Genomic DNA, 14,917 nt, shown 5'->3' with positions numbered 1-14,917 from the left:
ATAATATGACTAAACTAAGTATACTCTATGTTATCTATAAATTCTCTGAAGTCTATAAGAAATTTTGCATTATAGTGTGTGTCAAAAATTACATTCTATGTATCAGTTTTTAGATTACATTATGTTTAAATTTATATTTATATACATGATAATTTTCAGTGCAAAATACTTGTTTTTTCTAAATAATAATACTATGCGACAAATTTACCTACAAAGCATAAATTAACTAACTGTATTATGCAAAGTAGGTACACTTAATTCGAGGAAATACAAAAGATAAATATATTTTTAGACCATGATCTCCGACATTTTTGTATTGGTTATACTGTATACACGCGCATTGTTTTAACACAAAAAAAACATTGAGAACATGGTATAGATATAGATCCTCTATGTGCTCGTTAGTTTGTCAATCTGGTGTTACGGTAACCTTTGCTCCATTATCACTAACGTTTTTATTCGGTATATATCAACTAGCAACAACAATTCTTTATCGTATTATAGCCTCCTGACCTAAAAAAACAGTTAAGTATTCTTTTTAAGTGTTATTATAAAAGTGAATGAATGAACGTCAATAATAAACTATATGGGGTAGAAATATAATATGTATAATGACATAGTTTTTAATGATTACTATCAAAACTTTTTTAAAAATAGATTCACCAAGTCACGTCGACAGGTCCATAAGTATAGTATTTATGATATCTAAATTTAAAAATGAATCGCAAAATGTGTTGGTAAGCGCATAACTCGAGAACGGCTGAACCGATTTCGATAATTCTTTTTTATTAAATTCCTTGAAGTACTTGATGGTTTTTATATTGTAGAGAAAACGTAAATATGTACCACGGGTGAAGCCGGGGCGGACCGCTAGTTACTAATATAATTAACTTAAGGCATTATATATTGTTGTTTCTTAACGAGTATAACGATAATTAATTTTCTACAACGCGAACGTTATAAAATTCTGCTTAACTAAATAAATATAGCATTAGAAATTATTGTAGAGTTAAAACTCTAAAATGATGTTTAAATTATATTCTTATAACTACTTACAAAAAATATCCATCATATAAATATATAACAAGGGAAGTTGATTCCTACGAACATTGTGTTATGATTTTAGAACTTAATTAAATCCGCGTCTCTGATGATATCTCTACCTTATTACAGCACGCTGAACTGATAAATAAACTCTGCATTAAAAATATATCTTATCATTTACATTAAACTAATTTTCGACATTTTGGGTTATAACCTTTGATAATTTAGCGGACAAAATGTACGTTTATAATGATATATTTTACATATCATGTGCGTAATAATTTATGCCGAATTTCATCCTCCTTAGATGCATAAATGTATCTAATATTCGAAAACGCAGGTAATTTTGCTCATCTTTGGATCGGAAATCAATAAGAGAAAAATAAATAAACCTACATGAACAATAATTTATTTACACATTTCATTTCCTTAAATGTAAAAACAGAAGAACACGGGCAATCTCTTCTTCTATCTGTACTAGCAATAGGTATGACGTATTATTAAGAGGAAAGGTTTGTAATTATGTATGTATGTATGGTTTTCACGCATAAACTACTGCACCGATTACAAAAATTATTTCACCATTAAAAAGCTGCATCTTCACTGAACAACATAGGCTAGGTTTTATCGCGGAAATCCCACGGGAACGGGAACTATGCGGGTTTTTCTTTGAAAACACGGGCGAGGCCGCAGGCGGAAAGCTAGTATAAAATAAAACCGTAATGAAAGAACACAAAGTACCTACTTATTTTTCTAATATAGATTGTTGACTACGTGCAATGTTCTTGAAAAAAAGGGAATTTAATAAAAAAATACCCAGTTATTCAATAGTGATAATATCTTGAAATTAATATTACATAATATAATATTTCGAGTAATATAACAGTTATATTGGTGATATTAATGATAAGTATTTCTCCTAATGGAAAAGCTTTTTACGACACCATACTATAAAATGACTCTAAATTGCAATGTACTTATGTGGTTCCAAAAATTGGAACGTCTAATATATTAAATACCTAAATCGCCTTTGATCTTGATTAATATTGAGGATTCTGTAGATAGTTGATGTTATCGCTATGACGGTGGGTTTGTAACTTTTGTGAATCAGGTCTTCCATCGAGGAAATAAATTAAATAAATATTATAATTTAGAGTAGGCTATCAGAGTTATACAAAATAGGTCAAAATCAGCTTCCATTAACAAAGCTGTCGTAACGAGGTCGCGACATAAGCGGCAGGATCTGTTATCGAGCCGACAGGAAGCTTTTATCAACTTGTCGCTTAGTATAACACAATTTTTGCAATTGTTGCCGAAATAATTATATTTCTACTCCCACGATGCGATATCAAATAAATGATACGAATTTTTGTGGTTATTTAGCCGATTACAGACAAAGTTTAATGTTACCTTATTGGTATAAATATAACTTCTTATAGAAACAAATTACGGGAAGTAAACTTGAGTAGATAAGCGAGACCATCTATGATTAAAAAATTACACTTACCTATCGTAAAATTTTATGGATAAAAAAATAAGGCAATGGAGTTTAATTTATTTCCAAATAATACTTAGATATATGTACAGTATTAAAAAGTAATTCAAGTAAAATTCACATTAAACGGACCTCTATTTTATCTTCTCTATTTTCCTATAATGTATCTTACAAACGAAGATTTATTCAGGAGCTTTATTTTATTATTTTATAAAATTCCTAAATGAGATCCACGGCTGCTTATTAGATCTTTTAATAACTTTACGTCTTATTTTTAAGTTGGTTATAAAATATATTTGTTTTGATGTTGTCGCTGCTAAACGTTCAGTAACTTTATTCCGGGGTGAGTCGTCCTGTCAATGCTCGGGCTCAATTCATGAGTCTGTTGTTTTATCGCCGTGACGTACATCATACTAGAACATTGAACCCTAGAGGAAGTATGCAACGTTCCTCATTTTTAATCGATTTTTTAAATATACTTATAACTTAGTTTTAGGTAAATGATCGTGCTCCAGAAGTGAAAACTTGTTAAGGACCCATTCGACATAGATCTTGATTTACAATTCAATAATGTCATTAGATTGAAACCTAATAAATTTCCATAAATAAGTAGGACAATAAATAGTGTATGAACTGTTTAATTTTACAGAATCATAGCTGTGCTACCAGCTAAAACTGTGCAATAGGTACGCTGAAGCTTTTAGTAACTCGCAAGTTGATTTTATTGCCTCGACTCTCGAGCATTGCACTGAAAGTTATTGCTTACTTCCAGTAATGTGAAATAGGTCAATAGTTTCAGCGCGGCAACAAAAGCCAGTTGAATAGACTGCTATTTTCTTGAACTATTTTTAGTTTAATAAGTCACTGCTCACTGACTGAATAAACAGTCCATACCTATGAAAAATTACTACACAACTTATGCAATGGAACACGTTATTACTTATTTCATCAATTGATGCGAAGATTACAGGTCAACGTTTTACGTCGTTATCGATATAAAAGAGAAGGAAATAATTAATTTAATCTCTTCTTATTGTTTTTGGCATAAACAGCATCTAAAATGAAACTTTTATAGTGTGAGACACAATTAATTAAAATTAAAAGAGACTTTTTCATGAGATATCATGAATTCATGAGGTCGTTGGTACGAATAATATTATTTTCAATCTTGATAGTAGATATTGTTCACTAAAAGCTTTTGTTTACAGTTTCGATTAGTTAAATAATGACATACAAATTAATTACGTATTTATATAGGTGATTAATTCATCAAACCATAAAAATAAGGTTATTACGCTAGGTAACATCTATTTTTGCAGTATGATTTAGTCATATTGCAACTACAAGCAATGTAAATCGGGAACACGTTTACGAGTTACCGGGGTCACTAGATTCCAGTAAACTGATCGTAAATCCCAGTTGCTCTGGATTTTTTGACATAGTTATATTAATGGATGATAATAAAACATAGATATGACAAAGACACTAATAATAATACATGGTTGATTACACTAAAGTGCAAAAGTCATCGCTAGTACCTACTCATTATCTTCGGTAAAAGTCGCGGATATAATTTTTAAATACCTATGTATGTACATAATAATAGATAAATATAATTTGTTTTCCTTATATATTGTAAACATCTTTCCTATAATATATAAATTATTGGCATGTGTGGCTTTCTATTATTCCAATAAGTCAATAAAAGCTACAAGTTTTTATTAAATTCCATTCCTACATTTACGTATAAAAATCAAATCAATTACAAACTTCAATTTCGAAGTACCTAATTGCTTTTAAATTGCTGAATTACTAACAAAATGGCACGTGGTGGCCGGGAGGGGTGAGGGACGGAAACTGCGGGATGTGCGAATGGCCGTTATCGCTTGGACACTGCAATGATTGTTTATCCAGCCTGTTCCATGAATTGCAACTAATGAATCATTCGTTCTATAATCGCTGTTGCTGTAATACCTACCATATGTCATCATCATCAGTTCATGACATATGCTTGTAAAAATTCGGCAAACTAATGATCTTACCTTCTGCCTCCGCTAATCGGAACACCAAGTTTTAATTGTAATTACTTTTGCAGAGGGAATAATGTATTGTTTGTTTGTGCAATACAATTGTATTGTATGTTTTTCCTTCTCTGCTATAAATATGACAAAATTTTGCCTCATGCACAAGTGTCGTATTTGCATAATGACCCTAATTCAATTTATGAATTAGTTTGAACGTCATAATATGATAATATTGAATGAATATTACTTTAAATTGTTATGTTAATTTGTCTAGTTGTTACTAGTTAGGTACTGCAAAGAATATTGCTGACGTCTTTCGAGTCTCGCGGCTTGCGCATTCTCGGAATCAGATAGCTTCGGGTAGATCTATGTTGATGAAATCGAAGTGCTTAGCTATATTTAAGTAGCACATTGAAAAACATTTAAATGCAGAATGCAGATCCAATGTATTATTATGTATTACTAGATCTATAGAGCTTTTAAAAATGATGGAAATCAACTTGATTGACATCAATCAGGAATATCAATTCCGCTTTTAGTGAATAATAATCGTTTATAACGAATAAGTAATTTCTTTTATATAGAAAATAACTTACTATCTTAACGGCTGATTTTTCAATCCTTGGTTAAAGCTTATTCATCGAATAACGTACCTATTAAACTACCATTTCAAAAATGTATTCTAATAATTATTGTCCGTAGACAGTTTATAGGTAAACCAGAATCTGATGGCAATTAGGGAAATCAAAATTTTGAGTGTGCAACCCTAGGGAAAATGGACTGAACGATCTTGATACTGCTTATTTTTTATTTTGTCCTCAATATCATTAGTTACATTACATAAGTGGACAATACTGTACTTAATAATGAGATATCCACTATATTATGTAGGTACATACTTACATGTTTACCTAATATACCTACAATTGTACATATTACTTTTATACAGGTAATACATATTAGTATTTACACATACCTATATTTGTATATTCATTACCAGTATGCCATGTGATATAATGATAATGTAGATCAAAACTGCTTATAATTTTTTTATAAAATAAAATAAAAATAAAATAAAACTTTGTTTATTTTCGTAAGTATTAACCAAGAAGCTTATATGTATTAACAGATACACACATTATAAAATTGACTTGGACAGCTTGGACTTGACGAATAGCCGTATTGGAAACTCCTGTAATAAGTTTTCATAAAATTATATTCTAATCAACAAACAATATTATAGTTACCTACATATAATATTTTTTAATTTAAAGTATCAAAACGGGTAAGTCCAATTTACCAATAAAATCTTCAAAATTGAAAATTGTGATGTGTTTGACCCTTCTTCATCGAATGTTTTTCTATACACATTATAAACAACACCTCTTGCTTGTGATCGCAGCGGCTTTTTCGACATTTTCGAAGATTTTTTAGACAAAATCCTAAAAATTATTCATCAACTGCAAAAAAGACAAATAATTTGACAACCAATTTGATAGTTGTCAACTAAGTTGCCACATGAAAATCTTTTATTTCTTAAATATAAATATGCCATCAGATTCTGGTAGACCTTTACAGGTGACATTTTAAAATGTTCGTGTAATACTTTATTGGACGGATAAATTTTAACCAAAGATTGAAAAATCGGCCCTAAATAAAATAGCTATCTCCATGCTAAGAAGGGACATAATTCTTAGTGAAGATTAAAATAATAATATAAATATTAATATTACGTATAATACACATTACAACATATAAAACTATTTTGCTACGCATTCGCTTGTCCGAGGACACGCATGTCAACCGGACGCACCGCGAGCGGTCCATATCGCCTACGCAGCAGGAAGTACGGTGCTGGGACCTCGCCGTTTGCAAGTTCGTGCGCTGAAAATTAAGCTTCGAGCTTATTAAATATCGTTACTCTAGTTTTATCGCAAATTTATGAACCTGAATAAAATCGGTTGCCAGGATTCATCGCTATATAAATGGATGTATTAAATATAAAGTAAATTAAATATGTATATGAATGTTTTATGTATTATAAAATATTAATATATATATGAATTAATATAGTTTTAAATTTAAATAATGTATTATAAATTAATATAGTTTTAAACGTAGCTTATATTAGGTACATTTAGTGTTTTGTAACCAACAAATAGGTCACAAACGAGCAGACGCAAAACAATAAACTAATTTAAGATAACGTCAAGAGAATACGTTTCGGTGATATAGTGCTTTGCTTTGATTGAAATGGTCCGTCAATTAGCAGTCAAGTATTATGAATGAGACGTTCCTGGGAATAAGAGACAAATTGACCAAAAATACCCACATTTTATATTCATTTATATTGTTGCAACCAATACGCCTAATAACATTTTGGCGCATGCATTTTCATTCGCAAGAGACGCACGTTGAAAATTGAAAATTACTGAAACCCACTATCTATATTTTCACACAAAAGTCAATATGAATTGATTATTATATAATGTTTGAAATATAATGCTACAATAGCTATTAAGCTAAGACAGCTGAGTCAATCTATACATAGGTATAATAAATCTGTAGAAGGGTCAATTCTGTACATTGAAAATATTGAAAAAATAATGGTCTAAGATCCGAATATGAAACGAAACCTAACGGTTTGATAAGAGAATCAAATTTATTTTATAATTAATTTCATATATTATAAAATAAATTAAAAATGGGTAGACAACAGAAATCCTGGACAGAATATTTTTAATTATTTTTTGAAAAATGATTTTTCATAAAATGTTGCAAAATGAAGATAATAATAAAATTTTATACTGGACTTAAAGTATAGAGCATATAGAATGTGCAATCGTAGGGTAGACTTTTATTTACCTGGACGAACTACTGGGTAGACAGGTATAAACAGGTATGTCAATACTAGTTACTTTCACTAGATTTGATAATAGAAAAAAAATTATATCAGCCTAAGCGCTGTTTTATTCTGAACACGATGATATAGGGTAGACTGCAAAAAAATTGGTCCTAATAGGGGTATACAAAATTTAAAAATTTCAATTTCAACGCGTCCGGAAATGAGTGACATATAGATCTGAGGTAAGTATACTGTGTGATAATAAAGGACCGAACATTGCTGTTGTGTCTCATGGGATCGTGAATATAAGAAAGTGCACATGCTCGGTATGTGAACTTTATAGAGAGTAGAGGTACCTCTGCTATCCTCCATATTGTAAATAGCCCCTTTAGCCAAACGTCAAAACGCAAATGAAAAGGAATAAAAAGGAATAGAATCCGCTAGCGATACTTATTGTCATAAGCGTACGATATTTCGCTAAGGATTTGTTCACCCTACCAACGACGAAGACGACCACTAACAAAATTTTCATCCAGTCACAATTTAACAAAATTGTGAAAAACACACTTAAAAATAAAATATTATAATTTCCTGTCGTTCTGGTGATTGGAATTTTTTTTTTGGAATAATAAATGAAGATTTTTCGTAGAAACGGTGGCTCCTAGAAAAAAATGTATTGGAAGTTTTTTATAGATAATTTTATGATCTACAATTTTGGTCCCATACGATTAACTTACCATCTCGGCGAAAATCGCAAAAAACCTATTTTTTATTTATTGACCTCGAAATTTTTTTCTTTTCGAGTACCAGTATAAAAAAAGACATAAAATATGTAAAAGTCTACCTGCTTATCATGCATTCACAGGTTGTGACTACACTGCGGCATTTTTTAATACAGGAAAGGTCAAACCATTCAAAATATTTTCAAAAAATGAGACGTATCAAAATATTTTTGCGCCATTAACTGATGAAGCTGATATTTTTATCGATGAAAAAATTAATGCTGTTCAAGAGTTTACAGCACAAATGTATGGTATAAAGCACTGTCAATCAGTTAATGATGCGAGAATTCGTATTTTTATGAAGAAGTACGGGGCAAAAGAAGACAACGAACAATTTTTAAACAAAATTAAAAGTTTTGACTCCAACTTTATACCGCCTTGTTGGATTTCCCTACTACATAAAAATTTTAAGAACAATATATGTAAATTCTATGTGGCTTAATGCAACTGATTATAAAAAAAAACCTTTTATCAGCGTACATATACATATACTTATATATATTTATTTGTTTAATTTGTGTTATATTATTTAACTAGATTTCCGCCCGCGGCTTCGCCCGCGTTTGCAAAGGAAAACCCGCATAGTTCCCGTTCCCGTGGGATTTCCGGGATAAAAACTATCCTTTGTGTTAATCCAAGTTACCCTCTATATGTGAGCTAAATTTCATTGTAATCGGTTCAGTAGTTTTTACGTGAAAGAGTAACAAACATCCATACATCCATACTAACAAACTTTCGCCTTTATAATATAACTAGCTGGTGCGTTGTGCGCGGGCTGCAAGCAGCCCGCGAGTCCCTTTTGCCCCTGGGTTGAAGCAATAGGGCAGTCATTAGAAAATGTGTTAGAATTCCCAGTCCATTTGTAATTTTCTGCTAACAGCGATTCCACAGTCAATCGGAAGTGCTTATAAATTACCAATTCAAATATTTTCTATTCTGGAATGCCGTCGACCTTCGAGGGCGCGTGGTGCGCGGGCTGCAAGCAGCCCGCGAGCTCCTTTTGCCCCTGGGTTGAAGCAATAGGGCAGTCATTTGAAAATATATTCGAATTTTCTGTCCATTTGTTACATCTGCTAACAGCGATTCTACAGTCAGTCGTTAATGCTTATAAATTCCCCATTCAAGTATTTTCCACTCCGGGAGGCTGTCCACCTTCGAGGGAGCGTAGTGCGCGGGCTGCAAGCAGCCCGCGAAGCATCCCAGGGCAGAAATATTCAGTCATTTGAAAATGCATTCGAATTTCCTATCCATTTGTTACATCTCCTAACAGCGATTCTACAGTCAGTCGGTAATGCTTATAAATTCCCCATTCAAATATTTTCTATTCCGGGGGGCTGTCCACCTTCGAGGTTGCGTGGTGCGCGAGCTGCAAGCAGCTCGCGGCTCATCCCAGGGCAGAAATCTTCAGTCATTTGAAAATGCATTCGAATTTCCTTTCCATTTGTAACATCTGCTAACAGCGATTCTACAGTCAGTCGAAACTGCTTATAAATTACTTATTCAAATATTGTTAAATTTTTGAAACGTCTTATCGATAGCGGGCAGTGACTTTTCATAATAAACTGTTCAAGAGTTAACCTCACGCTCGTCGCTTCGCTCCTCGCTACCTATTAGAATATTTAGGCCGGCCGCTGCCAAGACTCGCTCGCTTCGCTCGCTTGGCTCGTGCGATAGGTAGTTCAAAAGTTAACCTAACACGCTCGTCGCTTCGCTCCTCGCTACCTATTTGAATATTTAGGCCGGCCGCTGCCGTGACTCGCTCGCTCGCTTCGCTCGCATGGCTCGTTTGGTAGTTCAAAAGTTAACCTTACACGCTCGTCGCTTCGCTCCTCGCTACCTAAACTGCTTATATATTACTTATTCAAATATTGGTAAAATTTTTGAAACGTCTTATCGATAGCGGGCAGTGACTTTTCATAATAAACTGTTCAAGAGTTAACCTAACACGCTCGTCGCTTCGCTCCTCGCTACCTATTTGAATATTTAGGCCGGCCGTTGACGCGACTCGCTCGCTTCGCTCGCTTGGCTCGTGCGGTAAGTAGTTCAAAAGTTAACCTAACACGCTCGTCGCTTCGCTCCTCGCTACCTATTTGAATATTTATGCTGGCCGCTGCCGTGACTCGCTCGCTTCGCTCGCTTGGCTCGTGTGGTAGGTAGTTCAAAAGTTAATAAATATTTTCTACTCCGGGAGGCTGTCAACCCTCGAAGTTGCGCGGTGCGCGGGCAGCAAGCAGCCCGCGGTGCCGTCTTTTGCCGATGGTATTCAATTACCCTTCCTACTATGGAAATTTCCATACAAAATTTTCGAAAAAAAAAATTTCGCTTTTTAGCAAAAATTTTTATGTGCCTGGAAGCGGACCAAGTTTTTGAACATTTTTTACTTCGGCAACCCCGACCTAAGTGCCACCAGTTCAGAGAGCCGTTGAATTTCGTGATGTATGGAAAATGGAAACCGGGGGTCGGAGAGATATTCTGAGTATGCAGTTTTGTAAAATCTGGCCGATTAGAGCACAGAAGTCAATTTTCAGACCGATCGTGAAGTAACCGGCGCCACCATCTTGCTTTGAAAAATTGGCCATTTTTGAAAAAAAAATGGCGTCCAATTTGAAATTTCTCGATTGCCCTGGGAGCGCCCCATCTTCCTGATCAATTTTTAGTTCTACACCCCCCGGCTATCTAGTGCCGTTTCGGAGAGCCGTCGAATTTCGCGTTGTATGAAACTCGGAAACCAGCGGTGGAAACTCAATTATGAGTATCCCACCTTAATGTGCGGCTTGATTAAAGCCCCTGTGCCAAGTTTCAGCGCGATCGGACCAGCGACGGCCATTTTAGAATTTGTATGGCGGCGGCCATTTTTTCCGCCATTTTGAATATTTTTCACACTCTGTGGTAATTGCTCGAGGTCTACTACAAGTTTAGTTTGAGCACCCCAGATGCAGCTGCTACCGTTTGCGCGGGCCGTTGACCGTCTTCGCGAGATGTGGGAAAGTTTAAGATTTCGGATTTTTCTGGATATCCTGGGAGCTGGGCGAGTACGAACATGGTGTGAGTGTATTTCCGCGATGCGCCACCTCGTCTAAATTTACGTTTTTATGTTTGCGCCAAAAATGGAAAAATTCCAAAATCAAGCGTCCCACTGTGGCTCCCTGGTAGCGTCCCAGGGTGGTGATCATTTTTAGTTCCGGGACCCCCCACCCAACTCGCACCGTTTCCGCGGGCCGTTGGAGTTAACGTTGTATGGAAGTTGGAAACGGGGGCCCGGAGCCACTCGAACGGGGCACCGATCGATTCGCCGGCTCGCACAGAGCACGTGTGCCAAATTTGAGACGTAAGGATTCATAAACGGCGATTTTGGCAAAGTACGGCGGCCACCTTGTTTTCGCGAAAATCCCCATTTTTCCACCACCCCTGGTAATCGCCACCAGTTCCGAGCATTTTTTGTTCAGACATCCCCCCTCCAGGTATCACCGTTTTTGCGCACCTCCAGGGGTCCACTCTCTTGTCCAGGGTGTTGGAGATGTCAATATTTTTCCGGTGGTCACTCGCCGCACCTCTATACGATCACGTCAAAATCCCCCCAACTTTCCCCGTAGTTTCCGAGAAACCCGATGTCAGTCAGTCAGTGAGTGAGTGGTAGTGTAGCTTTATATATATATGATATGATATTATATTAGAATAGAATAGAATATATTAGATTAGATACTTTTGTATGATATTAAATATATTAAATTCTTATGTATATAATTAATTAATTTGTTAGCAACATTTTTTCAGTTGCTCCAAAATAACATGTACTGTTTACAATATCGTACGCTTATGACAATAAGTATCGCTAGCGGATTCTATTCCTTTTTATACCTTTTCATTTGCGTTTTGAAGTTTGGCTAAAGGGGCTATTTACAATATGGAAGATAGCAGAGGTACCTCTACTCTCTATAAAGTTCACATACCGAGCATGTGCACTTTCTTATATTCACGATCCCATGAGACACAACAGCAATGTTCGGTCCTTTATTATCACACAGTATACTTACCTCAGATCTATATGTCACTCATTTCCGGACGCGTTGAAATTGAAATTTTTAAATTTTGTATACCCCTATTAGGACCAATTTTTTTGCAGTCTACCCTATATCATCGTGTTCAGAATAAAACAGCGCTTATGCTGATATAATTTTTTTTCTATTATCAAATCTAGTGAAAGTAACTAGTATTGACATACCTGTTTATACCTGTCTACCCAGTAGTTCGTCCAGGTAAATAAAAGTCTACCCTACGATTGCACATTCTATATGCTCTATACTTTAAGTCCAGTATAAAATTTTATTATTATCTTCATTTTGCAACATTTTATAAAAATCATTTTTCAAAAAATAATTAAAAATATTCTGTCCAGGATTTCTGTTGTCTACCCATTTTTAATTTATTTTATAATATATGAAATTAATTATAAAATAAATTTGATTCTCTTATCAAACCGTTAGGTTTCGTTTCATATTCGGATCTTAGACCATAAATACCAGGGGGTGTTACTGGATCGATACCAAACCCAAATATGTGATTAAAAAATTTTTTGTCTGTCTGTCTGTCTGTCTGTCTGTCTGTCTGTATGTGAAGGCATCACGTGAAAACTAGCGGTTCGATTTCGATGAAACTTGGTATAATTATACCTTATTATCCTGGGCGTAAAATAGGATACTTGTTATCCTGGAAAAATACCTAGAAAAAAATTAATCTTCATTTTTCAGTTTTATCCATAGACGTTGTTCCGTAGAACCGCGAACACACGTTGCGCATTATTATAGGCCTAGCCGTATTTGGGAATTGGGTCCAATAGATATTTATAAGATGTTATTGTCAGAGGTACTCAAAATGGAGAAATAAACCATCCACGCGAAGACCGATATCCGCGCGGACGGAGTCGCGGGCGGAAGCTAGTATACATAATATAGGCCAGCCAGTTGCAAAGGATTTCTCCCAATAAAATAAAAAGTTAAAAGTACATAGAATGGTTATAGAGGTAGTTAGGACAACTTCAGAGTGCAGTACTGGCACTTGGTACTAGAAAAGTATTATTTTATCTGTGACTGTAGTTACTATGCAAGATATCATACGGAAAATAATATCTCTACTTTCATATGACCACGCAAATAGCCAAAGAACAGACATAAAAAGATGTATAAATTGATATCGTTTGAAATATCTTAATAATCATTAAGATGACACTTCGTCTCTTATTAAGAGTTCGGATCAGCAAATACCTACCTACAAGCGTAAAGCACGTGTAATAAATAAAAAGGCAATTTTAAGAAAGCAAAAGAAAACAATATTATAATTATTTGAATGAATACATTGCATTACTTTTTTAGCTTTGCTTGATTTAGGCTATATTTGAAAATTAGTCTCCGAAAGCTCCATTTTCAGTACCTACAATTTCAATTTACAATAATATAAAAAAATATTATTTGAAATTAATCAAATATCATGTGAAAAATGCATCTGTTCTGTAAATAATGGGTACATTTGAGTTTCTCTTATGAGAATAAAATTAAAATTGAATAATAAATATAATATTTTTTTTATAATAAATATAATAAATTAAAATTAATATAAAATTGAATTTATGAGAGTTTATACTCTCATAAATTCAATTTCGAGTCACTAAACTGATATACCCGCATATTTATTTGCGAAGCGTTTCTTTAACGAAAACTGATGACAAGACCGGTTATAAAATCACTTCTGTGACGCAAAACAATAGAAATTCCAAAGGATAGTATATCTTTACTAAACAGAATTTAAACTAAAATTTTACAAGAAAGATTAGATTTAAATTTAAATAAAACGTTCGGATTTCCTTTAAGGTTTTATATGACGCATGTTATTATTGTGCATTATGCATTCTACATGCAGCTAATCAAAACATAGAAAATTATTGAGCCAAGGCCAGCCCTGAAATTAATTGAAATTTCATTACTTTTGTAGTAACATAATATGCGAGATAAATAAATAATTACCTGTTATGTACTTATTTGAATAAATTTAAACTGACACAGTACATATTTTTAAAAGTTCAGTCTACTGGTACATCATAATATTTAACGTTACATAAAATACCTAGAACACAATATTGAATAAAATTTGCATGTTAGGTTGACTTTATACCTACCCTTGCACTTCATTTACTTTATGATTCCATAATAATTTGAGCTTGGAATATAATAAATTTCAATTATCATCATGACATCATAACATCATGACCCAATTAGTTGTCTTCTGCTAAACCTATTGAGTTTATGGCTGGATCGCTATGATTGGACTTAGCTCATAGGTCAATGTTAACACAGAATATACTTGAAAGTTAAAAGAGTTAAGGGAGAAAATGCCGTCAAACTCCAATAAATAATACCTAGCTGTTTGCTCTCCCTGAGGGGTCTCCTATGAAGTATTAAATTGCAGCAAATAAATATAAATCGCGAATACAGTTACATATTTATTTGACTGAAATGTAGTCAAGAAAAAATACAGAAATAGTTGTTTAAAGATCGTTCCAATCATTCCCTCTTTTGTACCTACTGATATTGATAGCTCTACATTATTTCAGTAAACATAGCAGTGTTATACTAAATAATGTATTTGAATATGTAATATTATGTGTAATAACTAATAAGTTTTGAATAGTTCATTTTAATGGCATACAAAATGTGTGCGGTATTTTCTCTTTAGT

General features: G+C 33.7%; 1 protein-coding gene across 1 annotated transcript in view; it reads left to right on the top strand.

The window, feature by feature from the left end:
• LOC123706272 (collagen alpha-1(IV) chain) overlaps positions 1–14,917 on the top strand; it is a 33,156-nt gene that overhangs the window by 4,773 nt on the left and 13,466 nt on the right. The gene's annotated exons all lie outside the window — the stretch shown is intronic.

The sequence above is a fragment of the Colias croceus genome, chromosome 3 (assembly GCF_905220415.1).
Source record: "Colias croceus chromosome 3, ilColCroc2.1".
In the NCBI taxonomy this organism is placed as follows: Eukaryota; Metazoa; Arthropoda; class Insecta; order Lepidoptera; family Pieridae; genus Colias; species Colias croceus.
Note: the sequence above shows the minus strand (reverse complement) of the source record. Positions and strands in the feature narration are given on the sequence as shown.